We start from the raw sequence: 24,735 nt of genomic DNA, 5'->3' as shown, positions 1-24,735 counted from the left end.
AGACAGTGGGGGTTCGGAAATCGGGAACTTGCGATTGAACGTCCGCATTGCTGAGTTTTGTCGGTGGCCTTTCTGGTCTGACCCACAGCCCCCGGGGCTTTCCGTTCCTTCACGGGCCTGGATGAAGGATCCCTGCCTCTTGGAGGCCTCGGGGGACTTCTTGGGGGGTCCCTGTTGGAGGCCCTCGTTCTCTCGTCTCCACCCAGACTCCGGGGCCCCGGATCATGCTGTGATCCCCGTCTCTCACATGACGGCTGACACACGTGCAGCAGGGGCAGGTGTGCACACACACAAGTCCCAGCTTCCGTCTTCTGGGGCGCGCCCGCAGGAAGTCCCCTGGCTTTCTCCGACTGCAGCGCTGAAGACGAGACTTGTTGTGCCGGGAAGCAGCAGCATAGAGAGGCGAGGCTGTCAGCTTCCTTTTCCAAATGTTTGTTTATTTATGTATTTGAAAGACAGGGTCACAGAGGGAGGGAGAGACAGAGAGAGAGCTTCTGTCCTCTGATTCACTCCCCAAATGGCCACAGTGGCTGAGACTGGGCCAAGCCATACCAGGAGTGTGTGTCTGTGTGTGAGTGTGTGTATGTATGTGTCTGTGTGTGTGTATGTGTCTGTGTGTATCTGAGTGTGTGTCTGTGTGTGTCTGTGTCTCTGGATGTCTGTGCAGGCGTGTGATTTTCAACGCTCAGGAAGAGGCTAAGGCGATGCACGGGGCCCCGTGGGGGCTGCCGACTGTGGAGCTCTGTCACTGGTGGAGCCGCCACTCAGCTCCTCTGCTCTGGGCTTCCTGCTCGTTCTGGGAGGGCCCCGGTGTTCTTTCGTTTATTCATTAAATCAGCCAGATTTGGTTTACTTCCTTGCTCTTAATAAAAAATACATGATGGATGTGAAATACTACTGAGACTGGAAACCGTGGAACTCTGCACTCGAGTCCTGGCTGCGTGTCACGTGCTGTGGGCTCATTTCCTCTGCTTTGGGGGAGCAGTGTGCTTCCTGCTGCACGTGCTGACACGGGCCGCTGGCGGCTGGGCTCGGGCTCCGCCTCCGCTGGCTGTGGGACCTGGCAGTCAAGCGAAGTGCGGGGTCAGCTCCCTCATCTGGAAGCAGGACAAGGGGAGTGTCAATATCGTGCCCTCTTCTCTAGGCATTGGACACTACCCGGGGGGTCTTCAAAAACCCGTGGAGGTGTGTATCATCAAAGAGCGCAGATGAATTTCAGAAACGTTTGCACCTAATTATCTTAGCTTTTAGTTCAACGTCCACAGTTTTTTGAGTGCCTCATAGTAGGGTCTTCAAGAGAACCAAAAGGAAGCTTCCATCTGAGGGACAGGTCCACACACTCACAGACCCGGAGGTGGATGAGAGGTAAGGTGACAGGTGTTAGTGTGCTAGCTGGTGATAGACGGAACACAAATGGTAGACGGATACACAGAAGAGAGAGAGAAAGAGACACAGAGAGCCTCGACTCACACAGTCATGGAAGCCGGGACGTCCCAGATCTGCCGTCTGCAGCTTGCAGATCCCGGGACCCCAGGGTGTCACAGAGTCTGTGTTCCAAGGCCTGGGAGCTGAGGGTGGGGGAGGGGAGGGTGAGTTCCACCCTGAGTCCAAAGGCGTGGGTGCGGGGTGCTGACGTCGGGACGCAGCAGAGGGACGAGATGCGCCACCCTCACCCAGCCCTCGGTTCCAGAGGGACCGCGGTGGTTTGGATAATGCAGGCTCTTCGTTCCGTTGTGGGCTCAACACTGATTTCTTCCAGACACAGGCTCACAGCACAGTCAGCTCAGGCCGCCCCTCAGTCTGCTCGACTCCCAGAACTTGACCATCACCGTCGGGAAGACCGAGTCGCCACTTGGAATGTGACTGGACTTAGTGCAAGGGCATTTCAGACATTCATGGAGAAATTAAAAGATAAGCTTATTTGGGTCCAAAAATGTTTGATTTTCATGCATAGCTTTAGCATAATACATATTTCTATAGAATTTTCTGAATGATTTATTTATTCAAAAGGCAAAGCAATAGAAAAAGATCTTTGATCTGCTGGTTCACTCCCCAAAAGGTCACAGTAGCCAGGTTGGGCGAGGTCACGGGGGGGGGGGCCGGGAACTCCACCCAGGTCTCCCCGTGGTAGCGGAGCCCCTGCCCTCACGGGCGCATTGGCAGGGAGCTGCGTGGGAAGTGGAGCAGCCAGGCCTCAGGTTGGCAGCGGTTGCCCTCTCCTTTGGCCGCACGCAGGGGTTTAAGGAGTCACCGGGTGTGCTTGGTGCAGAGCTGGCAAGGAGGCCACGGGAGGTGCTGTGATGAAGTCCACAGCCTTGAGGAGCTCGGGGGAGCGGGAGGGACTAGTGTTAATTATTCATCACTGGAATTCACAGGCTGTCAGTGTCGCATAGACAGAGCATCTGTGTGTATTAGCTCCTAACCAGTCCACGTAACTTTATGAGTAGACTCACGGTCAGTACTTACAGAAGGAACCTGAGGCTCAGTGTGTGTAGCTTGCCGGTGCCACCGACATAACGTGGTCTCTCCAGCGTCCAAGGCCACGTCACGTGCATCCCAGCTGAGGCCCTCGCTCGCACTGTGAGACCCTCTGCTGTGTACGACACTCACCTACCCATCAGTGTCTGTGTCTCATGGACAGCAAGTGCCCTCAACAGCTGCACAGCCCCCGGCATGGCTAAGGTCCCCCCGCTGTGACACGAGCCTGGTCTTCAAGGTACCCCCGCTGTGACACGAGCCCGGACCTCAAGGTCCCCCCACTGTGACACATGCCGTCTTCAAGGTTCCCCCGCTGTGACACGAGCCCAGACCTCAAGATCCCCCCGCTGTGACACGTGCCCAGTCTTCAAGGTCCCCCCACTGTGACACGAGCCTGGACCTCAAGGTCCCCCCACTGTGACACATGCCGTCTTCAAGGTCCCCCCGCTGTGACACGTGCCTGATCTTCAAGGTCCCCCCGCTGTGACACGAGCCCGGACCTCAAGGTTCCCCTGCTGTGACACATGCCGTCTTCAAGGTCCCCCCACTGTGACACGAGCCCGGACCTCAAGGTCCCCCCACTGTGACACATGCCGTCTTCAAGGTCCCCCCGCTGTGACACGTGCCTGATCTTCAAGGTCCCCCCACTGTGACACGAGCCCGGACCTCAAGGTTCCCCTGCTGTGACACATGCCGTCTTCAAGGTCCCCCCACTGTGACACGAGCCCGGACCTCAAGGTCCCCCCGCTGTGACACGAGCCCGGACCTCAAGGTCCCCCCACTGTGACACGAGCCCGGACCTCAAGGTCCCCCCACTGTGACACGAGCCCGGACCTCAAGGTCCCCCTGCTGTGACACGTGCCCAGTCTTCAAGGAGCTGAGGAGAAGGTGACACCTGCAGAGCACGACTGACGCCGTGCGGGGAACCGTGCGAGGATGCGACCTGAGGAACATTCTTAGGGGCTGGGGAAGCTGCAGGGCCTTGCCGTCACCTGAGCAGGTGGCCCCTGGCTGGCCCCAGCAGGTGAGCAGGGCTTCCCAGGGCTGGAGAGAGCAGCGATGCCCAGGGCGAGGGTGTGGGCTTTGCCACGGGTGATCCAGGAGGACGAGAAGGGCCCCTCGCTCCTGGGCCTTAAACGTATCACTTCTGCCGTGTCCCCGTGGTCCTGTGCCTGCATCCGTCACACAAGTGGCTCTGGGGCACTCAGCTGTGATGAGGGGGCCAGACTCGGGGGCGGGCATCCCCCCTCTGTGCTCACTGCAGGCTGCCCACCCCTCCCACAGAGCCTCCGCGGCTGTGCTAACTAACAAAGCTGAGAGGGCACCTGGGGAGGGTGTGGCTGAGGCCCCGCACCTGCTGCACTGCCCCCTCCAGGGCTCCGTGGGAAGTGGGACCTCCAGGGTCCCCCGCTCCCGCCCCACACGGGGCTGTCCAGGTGTGTCCTGGCCATGCAGTCCCGCCTACCCTGGTGTGAAATGGGTTCCGAAGGAAGTAAAACGGATTGCTGAAACCTGGCTGCTGGCCCACAGAGGTGTGTCAGCTGCAGGCCCCCTCAGCGTCTTCGACGTGTGGCACGCGGTCCCGTGCGTGGACGTTGGGTGAGGAAGCCCGCCCGGCTGCCTTTCCGAACCCCCTGCAGTGTCATCTGAGGTCACTGCTTCCCGTGGGCTAGAGCATGGGGACGCGGCCGTCTCTAGAAGACCCACGTTCAAGTCGCTGCTCGGCCGCTGACCTCCTGTTTCGTCTCCCGGGTGACAGACACAGCCTTGGGCGGCAGACCTACCCTGGCAGGTGGACAGTGTCAGAAATGGCAGTCGATTGCCATCATCACCTTCGTCATCCTCACATTTAAACCCTGACGCACTGGGACAAGGGACACCCCAGCTCCAAGGCTGTGTGAGTGGAGAGTGGGCGGGGCTTCGCAGCGCAGGCAGCAGGAAGTCCCACCCTGCAGCACCTGGCCTCCCACCTCCTGAGCACGCAGGCGAGGTTTGGGGTTTCCTGGTCCCGTGCACAGCTGTGGAGTCCCTATGACGCTCGCCAGGAGCCCCTCCATCTCTAAAGCAGGTCGCTCCCCTAACCGCTGTTCCATGAGGAGAGCCCAGCTCGAAGGGCAGCACACCCTGTCAGAGGGATGGAGGTGTCTGGCACGGCCTTCGTCGGCTGGAGGGGGGAAGCCGCGTCCCTGTGCCGTCCGCCGTCTAGGAAGGCCGCGTGGTGCTGTCTCTCCTCGGAAGCTGTGCAGGTGCTCCCTGCCGAGAGCGCCCCAGGCTTCCACACTGGGGAGCGCGTGCTGAGTCCTGGTGGCTGGGTGACCACTGCCCACCCAGAGTGTCCACTGCTGCCCTGTCGAGGCGAATGTTCCTCCCACGGCTTGCACATCCAGAGCGTTCTATGCTTCCTGGTGTAGAGGTGTTGCTAACACAAGCGCACACGCGTCTTCTTCCCGTCTGGGACTGGGGGAAGGAGCGTGATTCAGCCCGGGGAACATTGGAGTAGATTCCGGTTGATCCAAAATCGTCGCTGACGTTGAAGATGCTGCCGTCTAATTGGGGACGTGAGCCTGAAATAGAGCATCCGCCGGAGTGAAGCTGACTGGTGATTACAGCTCACAAATTAGGAGCGCTTGTCGGAGATGAGCGGATGGGGTCACAGGAGTCCCGGAACGGCCTCACAGCGGGCAGGGCGCGCAGCTGGGGAGCAGCGGACGAGCCAGGCACGGGAGGTGCTGTGCGCAGGGCCTTTGCACCTGCAAGGCACGGCAAGAAGATCGGGTTTCGACACAGACCACACAGGCAGCCTTGTGAATTCCAGACAGGAGACTTCCGCCGGCTTTGGGGTGAAGGACGTGGAGAACTAGGCTCAGGGCCTGGAGGTGACGCCTGCTCAGAGGAGGTGTGGGACAAGTGGACACCTGTCCTCTCCCGGGGGCCACACCCTCCCTGCCAGCTGGGCCCTGCTTCCTCCTCTCCTGGGGCACTGAGCTTTGTCAGCCTCAGCAGGGCCAGCACTGTCGATACTCACTGGGGCTTGTTCCCCGACGAGCACCCGTCAAGTGCAAAAGGCCATGCAGGTTAGGGCAAAGAGGGGTGGAGATGTGGAACCTGTGAGAATTGTGCCCACTGGTACGGGGCCGAGGCCAAGATAAAACGGGGGAGTAAGGGCACAGGAGGCCTACCGTGGCCGTGCCAACGGACTGCAAGGGTGGTTAATCGGAGAACCAGGCCTGAAACACGGAGTCAGCGGAGCCGTGACTTGTGGCTGTGTTGGAGGGGAACCGGGCCTTGAACCAGGAGATGCAGAAGCTGAGAGCCTCGGGCCGTGAGGCACAGGGGAAGCATCTTGACCCATGGTCCTGATTGACCTTGGAGCCTCTAACTGGAACTTGAGACGCCTGGCCGAGGGAGAGGCGCCCGTCTCCCGTGTCACACTGGGCTCTGATTTCTGCCACTGGGCATTTCCTGTGCGTGCCCCTAGCCTCGGTGGCTCCGAGCGAGGGAGGGGGCCGCACTCACGCCCAGAAGTCGTGCAGGGCTTCCCGTGATGAGCCCAGGGCAGGGTCTGGCTCGTGGCGAAGTCTTATAAATGTTAATTCCGTCTCCCTCGATGGTTCGTAGATCAAGATTCGTATTAATTCACCGTCCCCTCCGGGGTGCGTAGACCGACAGCACTGACGGCTTACCATCGCTGCCCAGCTCGCCTCGGGGAAGGCAAGGGCAAAGCTCCTTAAGTAGGGGGAGCCTGGGGGCAGGCGAGGACCCAGCCCGGCAGGGGTCCCTGAGCTGGGCAAGCTCACGCGCAGAAGTCAACACGCGTGACCCAAGCCCCGGCTGTGCCCTGGCTCTCCTGCCGGGGGAGCGCCGCCTTGCTGCCCTGGCTCTCCTGCCAGGGGAGCGCCGCCTTGCACTTTGCGCGAAGCCCTACCCGTGGTCAGCCGTGCGCCGGCCCTGGTGCCTGCAGGCAGTGGAGGCTGAAGCCCACCGCCCCGTGGAGTTACTTTGCAAGGCTCCACGCCAGGGCGGCCTGGGTCCTTCCCCACTCACACTGGAAATCTGTCTGCGTCCTTCTCGCTCGGGCTGGGGGAGTCCGAGACCAGGAAGCACCTGCCCTGGCCTTCTGTGGGCATCCGGTTCTGCCCTGGGGACTGGACCCAGCCTCCTCCGGGTCCTCTGAGAGACAGAGTCAGCAGAGCCAGGGATACTGTCCCTGAGGGGCCCCTGTGACCTCAGAGCAACTTCCCAGCGTGGGGGCCTGCAGTGGGCCTGCCCTGCCCAGTTCCGGTTTTGTGTACACAGCGTGACCTCCCAGGGTATCTTTCTCTCCCCCCTCCTCTCTCTCTCTCTCTTTCTCACTGTCTTACAAACAATCTTCAAATAAATGACCATGGAGCATAGGGCCCTGCTGGGGCGTGAGCGGAACAGGAGACACAGTCTGGTCTCACAACCAAGGGCATCCCAGTGCCTGGTGCCCCCGGCTGCCTGGGTCGGGCAGGCGTCCCATTGGCAGGGACCAGTAGCTCTGGATTCAAAGTTGCAGCGACACCGAGGACGACCGAGGACGAGGGGTGCCGAGCCCGCTCTGCGTGCCCCCACGTGCCGGTCCTTGCCTGGTGCCGCCTGCTCAGGAACGGGCTTGCCTTTGCTGTTTGTCTCCCCTCCCCCATTCGCACAGGGCTCCTGCCAAGAGAGATTCGAGGGGAGGTGGAGACCTGCCCTGAGGTCCTGAGGACTCTCCCGCCCCGTGCCCTTCTGGGAATCAGTCAAGGGGCCTTGGAGGGAACAGGGCGGTGACGGTGAGCCCGAGACGGCCAATCCCGGACAGCAGGGCAGAGCGCTCCCTGCAGATCCACGGTGGATGAAGGGAAGGCAACCTGAGACTCAGGCCCGAGGAGGGGGCTGCATGGTGGCCCCTCCTCCTTTCCCCCCGGGCTGCCAACTCCGGGGACGGGAGGAGTCCGAGAGAACGTCACCCCCACCCCGCCTCGCCCCAGAATGTCTCGCCGCTGGCTGACTTCTGTGGACTTGGTTCATCTGCGGTTTGAGGTTTGAGAGATGGGCTGCCTGCCTTTGTCCTCAGCTCATGATAAATTTTCGGTGTGAATTCGGTGCTGGACATGGGTGCCGGATTCCTACCACTCCACACACTCCTGTTGATGGATCTGCCGGGCGGTTCTGCCCTGCCCACACTCAGCTGTGCCTGGGACCCCTGGTCTCTGCCCATTAAGGGTGCTGCGGGAAGGGGGCCAGCGTGTTAGGGGCCCGGCGGGCCACTGGGGGCGCCAAGTGCAGTTCCTGCTTGGGAACACCCCAGGGGCAGCAATGGTGGCTCGGGTTCTCGCGTCCCTGGCACTCACGCGGGAGACCCGGATGGAGGTCCTGGCCCCTGGCTCTGGTGTGGCCCAGTGTTGGCTTTTGCGTGCACTTGGGGAGTGAATCAGCAGGTGGGAGGTCTCTGTGTGTGTGTGTCTGTCTGTCTGTCTGTGCCTTTCACATAAAGGAGTCAAGCTAGCTCCTCTCACTGGGTGCTCCATCCCACTCGGGCTTCCGCTTCGTCTCTTGTCCCCGGCTGCTGAAGCCTCTTGGCCGTGCCGTAGGCAGTCGGCGCTTTCTGACCCCTGGCTCTGCCCTGCCCCTGCCCTGCCCCTGCTCATCCTCCCGGCCGTGGTGCACACAGGACCCTGGGAGGCGTCCTCCTGCCCTGTGGACATCCGTGTGGACATGGCCGGGGCAGAAGCTCTCCTGTTTCGTGTCCTTGGACCTCGCTGCCCTCATGGCCTGAGCCACCCCCACCCCCGGTGCACCTTCTGAACCCAGCATCCCTGAGGCCCTGTGCAGTCCTCACCCCTGACCCCCACGGGTGCGCCCGTGTGCCTGGACCCAGACGTTTCATTCTCTGTGCACATCAGCCTCCACTTGTAGACGGAGACCCCTGAGCGTGAGGACCACGCTGGTCTGCCGAGGACGGGCCTGGCAGAAAGCAAGGGCCAAGCAGATACCTGCTGGGCAGGGAGGCCCTGGCGGACGCCCTGTGGACAGATCTCTCCTCTTCCCTGTGCTGTTCTGCCTGCCTGTCTCCCCAGACAGCAGACCCTGGTGACGTCTCTGCCACACACACGACACCAGGTCCTGAGCGGCCGTGTGTCCCGTCTCTCGGCCCAGTTTGTCTCACCTGTGTGCATCCCTGGGTTGCTGTGTATCCCTCTGAGTGTGTCCATCATTGCTTTGATAAACAACACCGGCAGGAATGTCCTCTGGTCTATGCCCACGGCGGGCTGGACCGTGGGCTTCAGGGGTAGGGGTGCTGCTGAGGGGAGATCGCATTCCACTCCTGCTCGGGTGGGAGCAGACCCCTCCCCACGGCCCCCAGCAGGGCCTCTGTTCCTTGGTCTGCCGGCTGAGAATATGCCTCGTGCTGTGTTTGAAGCTTGCATCAGTGAGTTTGCACCCTCTGTTTATTGGTGCGTGCCTTTCTTGGGGTCCTGCCTTAGAATCAGCTAGAAACGGTGAGGTGTACCTATTATTAATTTTTAGCACACCTGAATATGCGCATGACTCACAGACAAGAGTAAAAGCCTTTACAAGAAAGAGCGAACATGTCTTTGTCACAGGTCCCGGAGTTCTAGAAATGCCCGTTTGACCTCAGAGGCCTGGTGCCCGTCTGCCGACTCCCACCCGTGCCTTTCCGTGGCACACACGCCTGTCCCTGTGGCCCATCCTGGGGGGTCAGCGCACCCCAGCTGCCCTCCCAGAGCCCCTGCCAGCTGTGCCGCAGCCCTGCCAGGCAAGACCGCAGCACTGGCCGCGCCGGCTCAGGGCTCTGCCCCCCACCCCTTTCCAGCTTTCGCCGCCTCCTGCTCGTCCACCTCTCCTGTCCGCTTCCAGACCGCGGGTGTAGGGGTGCTGAGCGCTGAAGCCAAGCAGGTGTCTTCCAAGACGGGTCTTAATCCACCCCGGTCTTCAGGGCGAACACATCCATCTTCATCTGGCTCACAGGGCTTCCTGTCACTTCCCCAGGCAGCGAGCTGGACTGGAAGGAGGTGATAAGAGGAGACTGGGCGGATCCCTCCCTGGCTGTCACCAGCCTGCGGCTCCAGGGAGAGCAGCAGCTGTGATCCAGGGCCCGGGGCTGGAGGAGGCCCCCATGCCCGAGGCCGTTAGGGCTGTCTTCAAGACTGACAGTGAGAGTGACGGCTTTACCCACCCGCCACGGAGGGCCACGTCTGGAGCCGTTTCGAGAGGAAGAGGGTGGGCCCATCTGCAGCCCCGCCCCCCGTTGTTGGGTGAGGAGTGGGCGTCTGTGCCCCTGCTCAGTGAGGGCAGCTGCTGCAGCATCTGTCAACAACTCACAGTCAGATGAGGGCAGGGAGTTTGCTAAAGGAATGGATTTGCTAAGCTCTGGGATATTCTGGGATACTGCGCTGCCCACATAGAGCCCTGTCTGTCTGTCCTCCCTCATCTGTCTGTCCGTCCTCCCTCATCTGTCCGTCCTCCCTCATCTGTCTGTCCTCTCTCATCTGTCTGTCCGTCCTCCCTCATCTGTCCGTCCTCCCTCATCTGTCTGTCCTCTCTCATCTGTCTGTCCGTCCTCCCTCATCTGTCTGTCCTCTCTCATCTGTCTGTCCGTCCTCCCTCCTCACTTCCTTCCCTCCGCCCTTCCAGAAGTGAGGCTCAGCTCAGGAGAGACCCTCTCCTCTCTCTCCTCACTGATCACTTCTGCATTTAAATCAAGCTGCTCTGACCTGGGAAGAGACCAGTGGCACCTGGAGCGCACACACCTGTGTCGCGTGGATGGCAGTTCCGTCTCTAACCACACTGGGTGGTCCCTGATCCAGGCCCTGCTGAGCCTCTGTGAGGTGCACCTGCCGAGGAGGAGGCTCCAGGCCCCGCCCACTCCTGCTCCAGGGAGTTTCAGTTTCAGCAAACTCCTCTAGGGTCACAAAAGCCTCATCTGGGCCAGGAACCTGGCTGTGTTTCTACCTCTGCGCAGGTCTGGATCTTCAGAGCGAGGGGCGACACTCTGTTGCCCCATCCAACGACCTTTTCCCATCAGGCCCCGAGGCGTCCTGGCTGCCCGTGCTCAGGGGCAGGTGTCCCTGGACCCCGGGTCTTGCAGGGCCAGCTGTGCCCTCGAGCTGGCAGAGGGAGAGGTTGTGAAGGCTGCCCCGCTGCCCCCTCACCGTGGCCTTGATTACGAGGTGGTAATGAGCGAGCCCAGCGTCTAGCAACCACGCCTGCCACGGCTGCTGCCGTCCACGCGGGGAACTGGGAAAGCCGCCTCAAGGTCTTAGTGTCCCGGAGACAGCAGCATCGATCACCCTAAATTAAGACTGCTGGTTCTGGGAGGAACGGGCTCTAATTACATTATCCTGCGTCACGTTTGTGCCGATTCAAACAGCATTACTTTAAAAATTAAGTCAACAGAGTTCAGGGGAGCTTCCCGTTGGGAAGGGCTGCGTGCTGACTCAGGTCTGAGAGACCCTCTGAGAGCGCTGCTGTCTGCCCCTCCCCCCGGGGGGCACAGACTCTCCAGGGGGCAGTCCTGGCCTTACCCTAGCGGGAGGGAGGGGCTGTGTGAGGCGGGTGGGGCGGCTCAGGGACCTCGGAGTGTGAGATGAGGGTCTGGGGGTCGCATCATCCTTGAACGTGGCAGCAATCGGAGGGAGTGGCTCCCTGGGCCCCGGACGTTGTCCCTGGGTCTGCTCCGTGGAAGGCGGGGATGGAACAGGAAGGGAGGCAAATAAGCCATGGGGCGGACGAGCTGGTGCTGTGCTGCCTCCCTGGGGACACGGGCGCCATCTCCCTAGGAACACGGACACGGACGCTGACTGTCCCTGCTGAAAACAAAAGTGGACACCTTCAGGGCACGCGGACTGGGAGGGGTGGAATTCTGTCCCCTGTCTCCTCGCAAGGCCAGGTGCTGGCTAAGGTGAGGGAGCCCAGGGCCCGAGGGGAGGATGTCTGTTGGGTTTAGCGTGGACAGAATTACAGAAAATGTCAAAATCCAGACGGCGTCGGGTTGTCTGTCTACACCGAAGGCCAAGGACAGTGATGCCAGTTCATTTCCTCTAAATGGGTGCGTGTGTATTTTATTTAGTTGAATGGCAGAGGGGTGAGAAAGACACACGTGTGCACACACACACAGAGAGAGAGAGAGAGAGTGAGAGAGGTCTCATCTGCTGGTTCACTCCCCAAAAGCTTGTAACAGCTGAGGTTGGACCTGCCGAAGCCCACAGCCAGGGACTCAGTCTGGGTCTTCCGTGGGGGTGGCAGGGACCCAGGTCCTCGAGCCACCACCTGCTGCCTCCCCGGATGTGCTCTGGCAGGAAGCTGGAGTCCAGAGTGGAGCTGGGACCCGACGTCTTCTGTGGGGAGGGCGTCCCAAGCGGAGCCCCAGCCGCTGCAGCAGACGCCTCCCCAGAGCCATTCCCTCTTGGAGTCTGCAGTGAGGCCGCGGCCACCCGAGCTCCCCTGGCACCGCCTCGGTGGTCTCTGTCTTGCGCACTTTCCTCTTTTTAGCATTGAAAGAACGGAGGAGCTCGCTGCTTTCTCATTTCTGTCTTCCTGGGCTGGAGGGTGTGGAGAAGCCGGCCGGCCATGCTCTCGGCCCATCGTCCCCTGGGATGGAGCCGCGGGGGGCTGAGGACAGGGCGTCTCCCGTCGGTCAGCCTCGGGAGACGCGGGTGCTGAGAGGCGGGAGTGACGCTTTGTCACCACGTGGGTTCTCAGCTGCCCGCCCCCCACCGTCCCTGTCACCCTTCGTCCCCAAGTGCTCCGTTCCCCCAGACCGTTAGCATCTCCTGGTGACTCCAAACGCAGAGGAAAACCCGGAAGGGGTGAAGGGTGGGGCGCATCATGGAAACTCACAACCGAGAGGCGTCCCTGCCACCTGCTGCGGCTCCCGCGAGGGGACCAAGGGGAGAAGGAAAGGCCGATGGCCGCCCGGCTGGCCACGCTGCCGCGGGAGCCCTCTGCAGAAATGAACAGTGCGGCTCCTCCCAGAGCTGTCTCTCGGAGGGACGTGCAGTGGCCCTGTCTTGCCTCCACCGTTCCCTCCTGACGGGCTGGGAAGGGAGGAGGGAAGCGCTAGGGAGGCGTGCTGGCTTCGGGAGTTAATTGGGTTCCCAAGATTGCCCCGCCCCATCCTAGGGAGGAGGAGCCATGGTCCCCATGGGATAAAACGGGCCAGTGAGGCAGGGCCTTGTCCTAACAGCCCGTGGACTCTCTGGAAAGGTGGGCCTGCATCTGGGGCCCACGACTTAGGCTGAGCAGAGCGAGCGGGCCTGGTCTTCCAGTGCTCAGATGCTGCGGCTGTGCACTGGGGATTTTAAGTCTTTGGTCTCTGGGCACGCGTGTTTCCCCGATTTCAACCATGGATCTTGGAAGCCTTGGAGACGGTCCTATGGACAGCGCCGAGTCCGCCGAGGACCGGCTGTGTGACAGGCGCTGTCACAGAGACGCTGGCCTGCACCGAGAGCCCATCGGCCTGGCTGCTCTCAGGGGGGCGGGGGCGGCGGGTTAGCCCGACTTTACCAGGGCAAAGCCATGGTCGGGGGCCGGGCGGCGGGTTAGCCCGACTTTACCAGGGCAAAGCCATGGTCGGGGGCCGGGCGGCGGGTTAGCCCGACTTTACCAGTGCAAAGCCATGACTCGTGCTGAGTTCTCAAATCCTGTGGCTCACAGGGGGCAGGTGTGAGTTCTGGGGGACCAGAGCTGGTACGTTTGGGCAGCGCTTGAGGGAACGCACCGGAAGGCAGACCTGGCCGTGGGCTGTGGAGGGGCAGTGAGGGTGGCGCCGCATCCACCGGGGCCTCAGCAGCTCCCGGCAAAATCTGCTCCACTCGTCCAGCAGCGGGCGGACAGTCGGGCCCAGGCTCAGCGACCCTGGCTGCAGCCAGCAGAGGACAGGACAGGTGAACCCGGGCTCTGGGGCCCTGGAGCTGAGCACATGGGGATGAGGCGAGACAGGGCCGGTGGGGGGCCGGCGGCTGAGAACCCACGTGGTGACGAAGCGTCGCTCCGCCTCTCAGCGCCCGTGTCTCCCAGGACAGATGGGAACCCTCACGGCTTGAGTCCAAACATGGGCGAGGGAAGAGGGATTCTGGCCCCCAGGGGTCTTCAGGGAGAGCCTGGGGGCCTTGGGGAGGGTGAAGGTTGACCCTGGACAGGAGATGTCTCTCTGACCGTGCAGCACTGTGGAGAAGCCGTGGGTGGGGCCTGCGCGACCCCAGGGGCAGGTGCACTGAGCAGGGCAGGAGGTGGGAGTCGGGACTGGGGAGCAGCGCGGTGCCGGCCTGGAGCCGTGTGACTTGGGGGAGTTGAGTTCTGTGTCTGCAACTCTGAGGCCAGAGGGTGTCACCGCAGCTCTGGACTCTGCTTCCAAATCACAGAATATGTTAATCCCAGCGTATCTTCGGTGCTCCTTCTCATTGAATATTTATGAAAGAACTGAGCGTGTTTTTTAAGGAGGATGAATTCAAGTGGAGTGTGGGAGTGGAGAAAGTGTGGTCGGGATGGTGTAGACACGAGAAGTGTGTCTGCTGTATAGAAGCATCCAGCGGCCCCTCACGGCACTCAGGGCTGCACAGGTGTGTGGGGAGGAGACGGCGGCCCCGACCTGGGGCGTCTGCATTCGCACAGCCGCGGGCGCGCTTCGTCTCTCCCTCTCTCTGTCTCCACTAGCAGGAGCAAGGGCGGCTGTGGCAGGGTGGGCCCTGCAGGTGCTCGGGGGCGGGGGGCCCGCGCTCTGTGTGCACGGACACTCAGGGGTGGCTCGCCCGGGGCGGTTCCCACTTTCCCACAAGAGAAAAGACTTGGATTATTTTTAGCTTTTGAGAATACATCACTAGCGAACTATTTAATGTGCAAAATGCGGAGAATCTCTTATCCTTGGCAAACTGAAGAAGAAAACCTTGCTAATGTTGATAATTTGTGCTCAACAAATTGGGGGTAAAAACTACAAAAATGATGCTCATTTTAAGGAGGACCATCTCGTCAGGGAGGAAGGGGAGATAAAGAGGTGATTTGGGTTCTGTGGAGGCGTCTGGGGTCCGTGGGTCCTGCTGTGGCCCCTGCCTGTCCCCGCCTATCCAGGACGGGACAGGCGAGCCTGACACGACTCCATCTCCTGGGCCCTCATCAGAGTCAGCCCCGAATGAGGCAGCGAGGGGCAGACATCACCGCTGCTCCCGTGTGTGCCGAGCAGGAAGTCTGCGCCAGGAACAGAGCGGGACTCAAACTCAGGCGCTTCCACACGGACGCGGCCGCCCCAGGCGATGTCCTGACTGGGATGTGCAGTGCCTGCCCCGATAATGAAACACTTTGCAGACAAAAATAAGTGAGACAGACTTCCAACACGCGAGCAGATAACAGAGAGCCCGACTGCCAGCGCTCGCTGCTGGCAGCCTTGCAGGGTGGTTGGTCCCAGAAACCACCCAGAGATTAGAGGAGGGGGCGGATGAGGAAGGTGGCACGGGGCTGCCCAGGTGGGTGCTGGTGATGAAAGGAGAGTCCCTAGAGGCCACTCCGGGAGCCGGCAGGGGAGGAGCCTGCTGTCAGCCGAGGTACCGTGGGGGCCGCGTGGGAACAGGCTGTGAGCGTCGTGGGAGTCGTCAGCAGCACGTGTGCAAGGCGGCGTGTGTGTGTGTGTGTGTGTGTGTGTGTGTGTGAAGGAGCCCAGATGTGTGAGATGCCGCGGGAGTGTTGTTGTCAATCCTCCCCGCTCTCTTAGACCCCCAAGATCATACTGAAATGCGTGGTTTACGGCCCTCGCGAGTACGGGAAGTGGGGTTGCGGGTTTGCTGACCCGCCCCGCGAGCTCTGCACTTCACCCTGGGAACGGCCCAGGCCGCTTTGCTCAGACCGAGCTCTGTGGGCCGCTCGGAGGAGCCGTGACCGTGATCTTGCAGGTGAACAGTAAAGCGCTTTTTAATGTCGATTTGGGCCACCTTTGGGTCAGGTGAATGAGACTCTGCAGGGCACCCTGGATTACTCTCCGCTCCAAAGAACCTGCTTCCTGATGATGGTGAGGGAGAGTGATCCTCTGCGCTCAGCGGCCTGAGCTGCCCGGGAGAGGTCCCCTGCAGGCGGGAGGTGGAACGGCGCTGGGCTCCTGTGCTCCGCAGAACCTAGTGGAGCTGGACGTGTGGCGGGATTCACGGAGCGTAGCTCATGGCTGGGGTGAGCCGGGCCCAGCCTTCCCCATGGCTGGGGTGAGCCGGGACCAGCCTTCCCCACGGCTGGGGTGAGCCAGGACCAGCCTTCCCCACGGCTGGGGTGAGCCATGGCCAGGCCTCCCCACGGCTGGGGTGAACCAGGACCAGCCTTCCCCATGGCTGGGGTGAGCCGGGACCAGCCTTCCCCATGGCTGGGGTGAGCCATGGCCAGGTCTCCCCATGGGGTGGTGTGGATCCGTGTTAGGGTCGCATGTGTGGCCCTCCATGTCTGACGGTGACGCAGAAGCATGGATCTGTGTTAGGGTCGCATGTGTGGCCCTCCACGTCTGACGGTGATGCAGAGGCGTGGATCCGTGTTAGGGTCGCATGTGTGGTTCTCCGTGTCTGACAGTGACACAGAAGCAGGAAAGCACCTGACTCTTGTTCCTCCTCCTCCTCCTCCATGACAACCAATGTTTACAAAACGGCTGCGGAGCGCCACCATTGCTGATTCACTCTCACAGCCCAGTGACAGAGACGACAATTGCTACCCCTTGTCCAGACAGCACATTGAGGTTAAACCATCTTCCCAGGGTCGCTCAGCCCAGAGGGGAGTGAGGGCAGGAGTCAGACGCGGGCGGCCAGCTCCAGTCTCATCTCCCGGTGCCTGTGCCTGCCCTACGGAAGCCTTTCTGACTGTCTCCACCCAGTGACGAAGCCGGATCGTTCCGCTTCTTGCCAGATTGTCTCGGGGGTGGGGAAGTTTCTCACGCCAGCGGCAATTGGGATGTGTGCAGCTGCGTTGTGGGGGTGCAGAATGATCAACTAAACGTGTAGCCTGCTGCCCATCGAGCTTCTGGTCCTCGGTCGCCTCGGCGGGGCCAGACCCTGCGACTTTGCGCCCTGGCTCCTGCGTGCTGTTTGGACCTGCCTCCTTGGTCCCAGGCCCAGTGCCTTCGCGGCACTGTTGAGAGTACAGCCGAGGATCACGTGGGTCTCATCTTGTGTCCCAGACGAGCTGGCAATTGATGTCAGTGTTAGAAATCACTGCTAATGCAGTTACTTCATTCAGCATTTTTATTTCATCCCAGGCCATCAATTATAGGAAATATAAAATTTACATGACAAGACAGTCAAAATGTTTTCTAACACGAGGGAACACAGCACAATGAGTTATATTTCAGTACTGAGCGTCTCCTGTGTTCACCCATTTGCTCATTTGCCAAATATTTACTGAGTGGCCACTGCTGGACCCAGGTTATGGGGCTATAAAGTCAGAAAGAGGCGGGTCTGACCCTCAAAGCCCCCTTGGGCATTGGCCCGAGTCTGAGGTCCACTCATGCGCTGTCCGTGGGGGAACCGAGGAGAACAGGAGCCAGGGGAGCCAGGAGCGAGGCGTCTTCCTTCTGACACCCGAGATGGGCGGTGGTGAGCCTTCCCACAAAGGAAGAAATATTGCACACAGGCAGGGCCTCTCTCTGTCATGCACACACCAGCACACGCATGTGCACACATGTGCACGCACACACATGTACACACACGTGCACACACGTACACATGCACACACGTGCACACATGTGCACACGCAGAAGCTCTGCTCGAGCCTCTTCCAGCCGACCTGCAGGTGCTCTTTAGGCTGGAGAGTGTAGCGGATGTGCAGCTCTGACTCCGGATTTAGGGCGAGTTAGTAAAAGGGGTTGTATTAAAATTTAAGTAGGAAATTTATGATATATTAAATAATAATCATATTTAATAATTAACGACAAAGCACCCAGGCGTGTCTAATGCTTGCTTGCCTTGGCCTGTTGTTCAGTGAGGTGCCAGCGTTGTAGACGCGTGGCGAGCAGGGTCAGTAATGCTCTTGTATCTGAATCCACATTTTAAAGAACGCCGCTCTGTTCAGAGGTGAGTCCCGGAACCCGCAGCACGAGGCTGACCTTTGACCTTTGACCTTGGTGCTTAGCAGCCGGGCAGGTGTCTGGGCACCTGGTGGGGCCCGTGGCCTTGTCGTCCTCGTGCTGAGTGAGTAGAGGAAGAAAGGCCGACCCGCTGCTCTGCCTTGCACACGCCACAGCAGCCCGGCCCCTCCCCGTGGCTGTCCGAGTTCCTCTTCCTAGGAGGGTGTAATGTGCTGTCTGTCGTCAGTCGGCACCTCCCATCATGAACGACAGGAAGAGGAGGCACCCAGGGCAAGCTTCAGTTTTGGGAGATGGCGAACATCCCAGAAGTGGACAGCCGGAGAGCTGGAGCCTGCTGAAGTCCTGTTCTGTTTTTGTGGTCCCACCTGAGTTAGGGAGGGGGGATGGAGGCCCTGAGAGAGGGAGAGAGGGGGAGGGGAGCCGAAGCAGGCTCTGTCTGTCTCTGGACTCTTCCCTGGGGCTCGGAAGGGAGGGGCTGTATCTTGGCCACGCTGGGCGGTTTCTCTGGGCTGTATTCTGCTGGGGTGCCTCCTGGCTGAGCAGCTGACTTGATAATAGGTGCCCTCGCTAGCGCCCAAGCCCTTGCACAAGGTGCCACGTTCTTACAGGAATGCGTGCTTTCCCGTCATTGACTGAGGACCCCGGGTTGTGTTCCCTTTTACCGTCTGTGGGCAGCCCTGTCTGAGAGCTCTGACAGCCCGTGCCTCGTCTCGTCTGACGGCGCCTGGCCTGGTCACTCACGGAGGGGCTTGGGCCCCAGTCCCAGCCCTGGACAGTGGCGCCTTCCCCATCCCTGTCACTGCTGGCAGCACCGGGGTGCACGGAGACCCTCCCTGGTCTGGACCAGCCAGGCTCATGAGATCTTCGGGGACATGCGGGTGGGCTTTGCCTTTCCCTCCGCTTCTCACGGCCACCGTCTTCCCATGAGCGCAGATCCGGGGTGAGCTTATCAGGAGAGCAGACTGACAGGCGCGGGATAGCGCGATAACGCGTTCTCGTATCTGTCTCGGAACAAGTCCTCGTGGTGCGCACGGCGGCGCTGAGGAGTCTGCCGGCCCCTCCAGCCACGTTGGAGGCTCCTGCTTCGGTCCTGTGATACCATGTCCTTCCCTCTGCGTTGTGGTAAACATTCCCTCTGCTGTGCAGGCTCCTGCCTTCTTTAGTCCCTGCTTCTCCTGCTCATCTTCATTGCTGCAGAAATGACTCTGACTGAAAACTAAACAAGCCAAATCGTGGGCAGAATACCCTCCCTGTGTCTGGCCCTGTGGCGAGTCTAGAAAAACGGGAAGCCAAGGTCCCACCTGGGGGAGCTCAGGTGCAGCGCTGCCCCCCTCAGGATGTACCTGGCAGTGCCTGGGCACGTCCGCAGGGAGGCCAGGTTGCGCTGGCTGCGGGGTAAAGGGCAGGGATGCTGCTGCAACCTCCAGCTCCCAGGACAGAGCCCAGCACGAGGGACGCAAGCCAGGATGTCGGCGGGAGGACCTAACGGATGAGACCCGTGGAGCCAGCCACGGAAAACGATGGGGTGGCCCCGAGAGGGGCAGCACAGACGTGGATCCCAGTCTGAGACACGTGGCTGTTGGCCAGTCCAGTGACCCACGCTCAGAAACATTCGCCTATTAATCAGGGCAGGTGCCCATCCCAGAAGGCTTTGCCCAGCAGCCATAACCAACAGCAGCTGCGCCTGCGTCCCGTGTGAGGAATCAGGGCCCTGTGGACAGCGGCAGACAGGATGCCAGCCGGAGCCCGACCCCTCCCCGAGGCCAGGAGGCTGACGGCTCCCAAGTCCCCAGACGGCATCACTGCCCCCTCACTCCCTTCAGCAGCCCCTCCCCCCACGGCGCAGCCTCGTCAGCTGGTGGGAGTCCCGGTGACAAGGGACAGACCGGTGGCTCACCGTGCTGAGAGTCATTGCAGGGGTTCGGGCATCATGGGAACACTCCTTCGTCCTCGCGTTGCCTTTTGTTTCGTTCATTCAGTGAATAAATGTCCACTCGGCGTTTTTCGTAGACTAGAGCAAAATATTGGAGAAATCAGCCTGTGCCTTCTAGAAGCAGTTGCAGTGCAGGGAGCTGCCTGCTGTGCCCGGTGTGTGCAGGGAGCCCCGGGGAGAGGCAGGCAGTCCGGCCTTTGCAAGGTCAAGGGCAGCTGATGGGGGACTCTCGGGAAATAACGATGTGTGTTGAGGAAGGGGAGGGCGGTGCTCATGAGGGGCACACAGCACCATCAATTCCAGGAGGCCGAGCAGAGCCGTGCACGGAATGGCTTGTTCGCTCTGCCCTGGTGCTGAGAGGGCCGCGATGGACTGGGAGAAATTAGAGGAGCGGTGGGCAGGGGCCGTGCCGGGAGGGGTCTCACGCACCATGCCAAGGAGTCCGGCTGCTGCCTTCAGTCACCGCAGAACGGCCGTAGCTGGCAGGGAGACATGCTCATGTGTGTCCTTTGGAGAATACGATACATTCGTTTAAATCAAAAACACACAGGACGCCCCCGGTCTGTGCTGGGCGCTGTTCTCGCGAGCTGACGGGCAGTATGCCTGAGGCTGGGCCCGCTGGCAGGCGGAGGGCAGAGCCAGGGACTGGCCGGAGGTGGAAGCCGCAGGGCGCCGGTACGGCATGGAGGCAAAGGGCGGGAGGCGGCTGGCCCCCTGGTGACCAGGTGCTCCTCTAGGTGAATAACCAGGGGGCTCAGAGGAAGAGGGATCCCACCCAAGTCTGCGACACTGCTGGTGCATTTCAGGATTAAATCCTGCAGCACAGCCATGGGCGTGGGAACTCTGGGCCGCACTGCAGAGGCCGCCCACTCCCCACGGGGGACCTGCACCTGGCCCCAGAGGTCGGTCCAGCACCACGGAGACTCCGGCAGCTCCTGAAGTGTCAGGTTTGTGCCTCGTCGTGGGCAGAGTCCTCTTCGAGTTCTAAAGTCACTCCAGAAGATATTTTTCATGATGTTATTGTATCTTTATAAACTCGTCTTAAATTTTCATGACTGTATATCAAATACCGAAATGTGCAGAAAAAGCCTAGGCACACACCCATCAGTCAGTGACACGAGACTGAGCCGGCGTGCGTCAAATGTTCTGTCTCAGGCTTCACTGTCTGATGCCTGGTGACCGAGCCATCCATGCTGCGGCTCACGTCACACGTCACGGCGGGGGCTGTTCTTGCACACTCACTGTGTGTGCACCTGCGGGCGCACAGCCATAGCTTGCCTTGCCTGGCCGAGCCGGGCAGTGTCCGGTGTTTTGCCAGCCAGCTTCTCTTGGGATTTCCGTGTTGAGTGGATTCAGGTCCTTGGTGGTGGGGGCTGGGCATGGGTGGTCACAGTTAGGGATCTGTGTCCATCGCCGAGAGACGGTGACTTGTCAGTCGCGTTCGCTCTGTGGGAAATGCTCCGGACATCAGCCGTTGAGGAGCAGTTTCTGGGCTGCGTCCTCACCTTACCCGTGAGGCCACACAGTCACGTCTGGACGATCCAGAAGGGAAGTGGGGTCGCCTTGCTGCTGCTGTCTGAAGTTTCCCAGCCGCCAGGAGCCCGGGCCTCCCCTCCCATCACCGGTCAGTCTCCTCGGCTGCGTGTGGTCCTCGTCCCATCAGCTGCGCCTCTCCGTCCTGCTGGCTTTCTCAGGCATTCGCAGTGGTTCGTTCCACGTCCTGGACTTGGTGCTGTGTTGGTTTGGGGGTCGTAATATCTTCCCCGACTTGGCGACTTTTCATCTTTGTGATTCTGATGGACAGAGTTTTCTTATTTGATTTTTTGTGTTTAATTTACTATATGTGGAAGTATGCGTGTGAGTTTCTCCTTTACATTTTGTATTTTTCCTTCATTCTTTAGGAAATTAAGCGAGGAGCTGTTTCTTCTCGATTTGCTTCCAGCAGTGTTAGGGGGTTCAGAGGGGATCATTCCTGCACTCGGATTTCCTTAGCAGAGACAGGGTTCTTTGCCTTTTCCCAGTCAGCACGCGGGGTCCGCTCCCATGCACACGGGGTCCGCTCCTTGCCTGCGAGCCCTGGTTTCTATTGCTGCACCTGTGCCTCTCAGATTAAAATACTGACCTTGTAGTTACTGTGCATAATCTTTAGAAAATGAAAATATAGTTGTTGCATATTTATTTTATTTGGAAGGTAAAGTGAGAGAGAGAGAATGAATATAGAGCTCTCCCATCTGCTAGTTTACTCACCAAAGACCCACAACAGCCAGGGGCCGGGACTGGGCCAGGCTGAAACTGGGAGCCAGGAACCCGCCCCTCCCCCACCTGGGTCTCCCCGGTCTGCAGGAGCAGGAAGCTGGGCTCAGTGTGGAGCAGGGACTTGAGCCCCAGCACTCTGACGAGGAATCTGACGAAATCTGCTGGGCCACAGCACTGTCCTCACGTACTTCTTTTAAAATAAACGTTCCTGGCACCAGCCCATCCTGCTCCCGTGCCTCCCCCATCCCCTTCTCATTATGGTTGACTTCCTTTTTCCCTGGTCATCATCTGATTTTATACTTCCATGGAGATTTTAGATCCACTTGTTCATGAATCCACCTGTTCATTCAAAGGTCATGAATAATTGTTTTGGAATTTTGACTGCAATGATGTCCAACTTGCGGATGAATTTTGGGAGAACTGGGTGCTTTTCTGCACTATACTTACCATTCACATGGGTTTATCTGTTTTCATGGAAGCTGTGCACATCAAACACTCCATCTGGAATAAGCTTTGTCTAGAATAATCGCACACTTGGATTTAATAGCACCTCGTTACCCCTCTTCTGGGTCTTCGCACTTTTACTGAATTTTGCACAAGTGCGGCAAGTGACCCAATCATGAAGACAAGTCCTGCTTCCAAAGGGATCAAGGTCGGGAGCTCCCACGGAAGAGAGGAGATAGGAAACACACGGACGCGAGCGCTGGGAGCATCCCAACCCCAGGCTCACCTTCCCGTCACGGCTCCCCGGGCTCTGTCCTGGCCCTGCTGTCAGACACCATGGCTCAGACTGTCTCCACTTCACACACAACACACATACACACTCCCACGTGAACACATGTGTGTGTGATTCCTGTATCTGAGAGGCAGACAGAGAGTCAGAGAGAAAGAGACGGGAGACAGACAGGCAGAGAGAGCGCTCCCGCCCTCCGCTTCACTTCCCAGAAGCCCACGAGGATCGGCCAGGCTGGGGCTGCAGCCAGGCACCAGGGCTGCCATCGGGTCTCCCATGGGAGAGACGGGAACCCAGTGCCCAGGGCCGCCTAGCTGCCCCCCAGGGTGTGCAGTAGCACAAAACTGGGTGCAGGAGCCCCGGCCAGAAGCTGAACCCAGGTACTCTGCTGGGAACACAGTGTCACCACTAAGCAAACGCCTGCGTCCGTGTCTTTTTAAAATGTCCCGGCGGAGCCGTCCACTGCGTGTGCTGGTGGCTGACCTCCTTCTGTTCGGGGTGGGGTCCGCACATTTAGCCCAGTGGGCGCACAAGGCCCTGGGCCACTTTTCCCTGCCCTCCCTCTACACTTTCCGCTGTGGTGGGAGTGTTCGCGTCCTCCCAGATCCTCGCGTTGACGCTCAAACCCCTCGGTGATGGCGTCCTTGGAGGTGACTGTCGTGGGCGTGGAGCCCCCTGCGTGGGATGCACGGCCTCATGGAGGAAGCTCCTTCAGATGCTGGACACGGGTGCAGGCGGGAGGCGCCGCCTGCCCACCAGCAAAAGGCCCTCTTTCCTGATTCCGAACCCCTCGGTGCCCCACCTGGGACTTGCGGCCTACGGAGCTGTGAAGCGGCGGCCGTGAGTCTCCCACCACGCACTGCGCTGTATCAGCCCAGACTTAGTACGCCCATGTTCTGCGGTCTACTCGCTCATCCATCCATGCTTGCATTTGCTTATGAGTGAGCCCTCGTGGGCACTGGAGGGCTTTGGGGCAAGGAGCCGCTGTGAACGGCGCAGCTCTGACTCTCCCTGTTCCTGTGTTTCGATGAGAATGCGTGTGCCGTTATTTGGGTATGAATTCAGGTGTGGCCTGAGTAACGTGTAATCGACTGATAGTAGACACTGGTGCAGAGCTGCTTTGAGCACACGTGGAGACTGTTGCCATTGTCTTTCTGTTTCATTGATTTACACTGAGGGAGGAATGGGGCATCTCATTCTGCTTTAATTTGCATTAAATTATTTTGTATTATCCAGACACGGGATGTTTCAGTTTTATATTCTGTTATCTGTTTGGGTACCTCTTTGTGAAGAGCCCGTTCAGATCTTGGGGATTGTTCTGTTGAGCTGGTCACGTTCTCGCGATTGGTTTAGAGAATGTGTGTTTGGACATTCCGGCAGAATCCTTGCTCCCCCGTTCCGGCATCTTTGATGAGTCGGCACTTTTCACCTGATGCCATCGGATCCGTCACTGTCCCTCCGTCCTCGCCTGCCTTGTGCTGTTTACAGAGACTTCGCCCACCCCAAGGTCCGGAAGCTCTCCTTCCCCTTCTGTGTGTTCTAGACGCCTTCACACCTGGGCGAGGGATCGCGGGGCTTGTCATTGTGTGCGTTGGGCTATAGCGGTCAGGAACTTCTTCCCACTGGTGTCCAGGCGGCACAATACTGTTATTTATTTCTCCTTTTTTTTCCTTTTTACTTGAAAGGCAGTGAGACAGAGAAGACAGAGAGCGAGCTTCCAAGTGCCCACACACCCAGGGCTGGGCCAGGTTGGAGCCAGGAGCCTGGGATTCAGTTCTGCTCTCCCAGTGGTCAGGCCGGCACCTGCTGCCTGCCAGGCTGTGCGTCAGCAGGAAGCAGGAAGCCGGGTGGGAAGTGGAGCAGGCAGGCCAGGAGCAGGCTCTGTCTGAGGTGCGGGGTCCCACGTGACGGCTTCCTGGTGTCTACTGCATTCTTGCCCTGCTGCCGTGTCGCGTCCCCTTTCTCCTGAGTCAGAGGCCACACCTGTCAGAACCATTTCTGGATTCGCTTCTGTGCCACCGCGCCTCTGACTGTCGCAGGACAGGGTCACACTGCCCTGGTCAACGCGGGCTCTCCCAGGCCGGCCTCTTGGGCATGTGGCCTTCCTTGCTATTTCCTCTTCAGATTTCTTTGCCTCTCCCTGGCCATTTTCATCTTGATTTGAAACACGTGACATCTGTCAACATGCACCAGAACGTCTTTCTGGAAGTGGCTCAGAATTGCACTGAATCAGGAGACGAACCTGAGGGGACTTGTAGGATCTGA

At 59.8% G+C, this 24,735-nt stretch overlaps 1 protein-coding gene and 1 long non-coding RNA gene across 2 annotated transcripts in view; one reads left to right on the top strand and one right to left on the bottom strand.

The window, feature by feature from the left end:
* Positions 1 to 24,735, top strand: part of AGBL1 (AGBL carboxypeptidase 1) — a 636,726-nt gene that overhangs the window by 502,550 nt on the left and 109,441 nt on the right. The window lies entirely within an intron of this gene.
* LOC127487971 (uncharacterized) lies at positions 709 to 2,693 on the bottom strand. Its single transcript, XR_011380516.1, has 3 exons — positions 2,467 to 2,693; positions 1,471 to 1,863; positions 709 to 1,060 (listed from the first exon to the last, which is right to left on the bottom strand). It is a non-coding gene; the product is annotated as an uncharacterized lncRNA (long non-coding RNA).

The sequence above is a fragment of the Oryctolagus cuniculus genome, chromosome 12, assembly GCF_964237555.1.
Source record: "Oryctolagus cuniculus chromosome 12, mOryCun1.1, whole genome shotgun sequence".
NCBI lineage: Eukaryota > Metazoa > Chordata > Mammalia > Lagomorpha > Leporidae > Oryctolagus > Oryctolagus cuniculus.
Note: the sequence above shows the minus strand (reverse complement) of the source record. Positions and strands in the feature narration are given on the sequence as shown.